Source organism: Nicotiana sylvestris, chromosome 11 (genome assembly GCF_000393655.2).
Source record: "Nicotiana sylvestris chromosome 11, ASM39365v2, whole genome shotgun sequence".
In the NCBI taxonomy this organism is placed as follows: domain Eukaryota; kingdom Viridiplantae; phylum Streptophyta; class Magnoliopsida; order Solanales; family Solanaceae; genus Nicotiana; species Nicotiana sylvestris.
In genome coordinates this window covers 66710600-66712984 of record NC_091067.1, presented here as the reverse complement: position 1 = coordinate 66712984, position 2385 = coordinate 66710600, and positions in this window count along the sequence as shown.

The following is a 2385-nucleotide window of genomic DNA, read 5'->3' as shown; positions in this document are numbered from 1 at the left end:
ATGTTTTTAGATGCATCTTCTGGTTATAATCAAATAAATATGGATCCTTTAGATGAGGAAAAACTTTATTTATTACAGACAGAGGGACTTATTTATATAGGGTCATGCTATTTAGTTTGAAAAATAATGGAGCAACGTACCAAAGATCGGTGACCAAAATATTTCAAGAACACTTGGGAAAATTCATGGAGGTTTACATTGACGATATGTTGGTAAAATTAGCACAAGCAGGGGACTATTTCCAACACTTGACTGAAACCTTCAAAATTCTCTGCAAGTATAGCATAAAGGTGTCTAACGGGTAGGCCAGGCCGGGCTGGGAAGGGAAAAGTTGAAACCGTCTGGGTTTCGAACCGGGCCAGTTATGGGTTAGGGGTTATTGGGCTTAACGAGTTCTGGTTCATACGGGTAAAAAATGAACCGTAAGGGTTATGGGTCCAAGGGGCGGGCCGGGCCGGGTTAGTGTTTTTATTTTTTATTTTTTTGTATTTTGTATAACTATTGTAATTTATATTAATATAAAGTAAAAATATAAAGAATACAATGAAGATGAAAAAAATATTACAGTTATAAATTGCAAGTGCTACATTTATTTTAAAATTCAAACTTACAAATTGAAAAGTTTACATTTAACAACAAGTAAATTAACGAAAAATGAGTAAATTCAAAGGTTTTGCATTGCCTTAGACTCTAAAACCTTAAAAAAAATTGAAATCTAGCCTTTTAAATCGGTCCAGGACCGGCCGGTTAATCGGTTCTACAAGGATTTTGGTTGACCGGTCCGGTTAACTGAATGAATTAAAGTGAACGGACCAACCCCCTCACCCCAGTAACCCAGCCCACCCGGCTCCCTAAGTACCATGTTGGGCCGGTCTGGGCCGAGACGGGCCCGGGTCAACCCGACCCATTTGACACCTCTAGAATAACATGAAGCTAAACATGAAAAAGTGTGCCTTTGATGTTGCTTCAGGTAAATTTTTGGGATTTCTTGTTTCTCAAGGGCATTAAAGTGAATCCCACTCATATCAAAGCAATTGGGGAAATACCTGATGTACTGACAAGAAAAAAAGAGGTACAAAGATTAATAGGTAGAATAGCATTTTTGGGAGGGTTTATATCCAAATCTTCAGAAAAATGTTTTAAATTCTTCTTAGTATTGAAAAAGCAAAAACTATTTGAATAGACTGACGAATGTCAACAAGCTTTGAAGTATTTGAAGTCATACTTATCGAAATTGCCCTTGTTAGCAAAACTGAGGGACAGAGAAAGATTGCTTATTTACTTAGGCGTGTCAGAAACGGCAGTAAGTGTGGTGCTGGTATGTGAAGACAAGGGTATGAAATATCCAATCTGCTACGTTAGCAAATACTTATTAGATGCCGAGACACTGTATCCACATTTAGAGAAACTTGCATTAGCAATTAATTATGGCATCAAGAAAGTTACGACCCTATTTTCCATGGCATCCTATTTCTGTTATAACTGCTTTCCCACTAAAGAATATATTGCACAAGCAAGAATCATCAGGAAGATTAGCTAAATGGGCCATAGAGTTTAGTGAGTATGATATGATCTATCAACCTAGAACTGCCACAAAGTCTCGGGTACTAGTGGATTACGTAGCAGCATTCAGCTCGAACATACTTCCTGAAGCAGAAAAAGAGGTACGTGTGTTTACCAGATCTAATTTGGGGACTTGGACCTTATTTATCGATGACTCTTCAAATGTAAAAGGAGCATGTTTGAGAATTGTTTTAACCTTCGGTTGAGATTATAAGATAGGCAATAAAGTGTGATCCAATTACTAATAATGAAGCAGAGTATGAAGTTGCGATGGCAAGTTTAAAACTCGCGAGAGAGCTTGGTATTGGACAAATAAAAATAAAAAGTGACTCGCAGCAGGTAGTAAACCAAATGCAAGGAAATTATGTGGCAAGAGGGACACAAATGCAACAATACCTAGAAAAGGTACGAGAATTACTAAGGCAGTTCCAGACTTAGAAAACTATACAAATACCCAGGGAAGAAAATGCAAAGCTGATGCATTGGCAAATCTGGGGTCAGTGACTGATGTATCAAATGCAGAAACTGCGATTGTGGTACACTTGTTCCATTCAGCCCTTTATTAAACCAAGAATGAAGTGAATTTCAATAACTTAACTTGGGATTGGAGAAACAAGTTTGTGAATTATTTGCAGTATGGAATTTTTCCTGAGGATGAAAAAAATCTCAATTGCTACGATTGAAAGATGCTCAGTATTGCCTAAAAGAGGGGAATTTGTATCGTAATATATTTGGAGGACCCTTAGCACGATGCCTTGGACCATCACAATTTGAATGTATGATGTGAGAAGTGCACGAATGACATTGTGGCAATCATGTTGG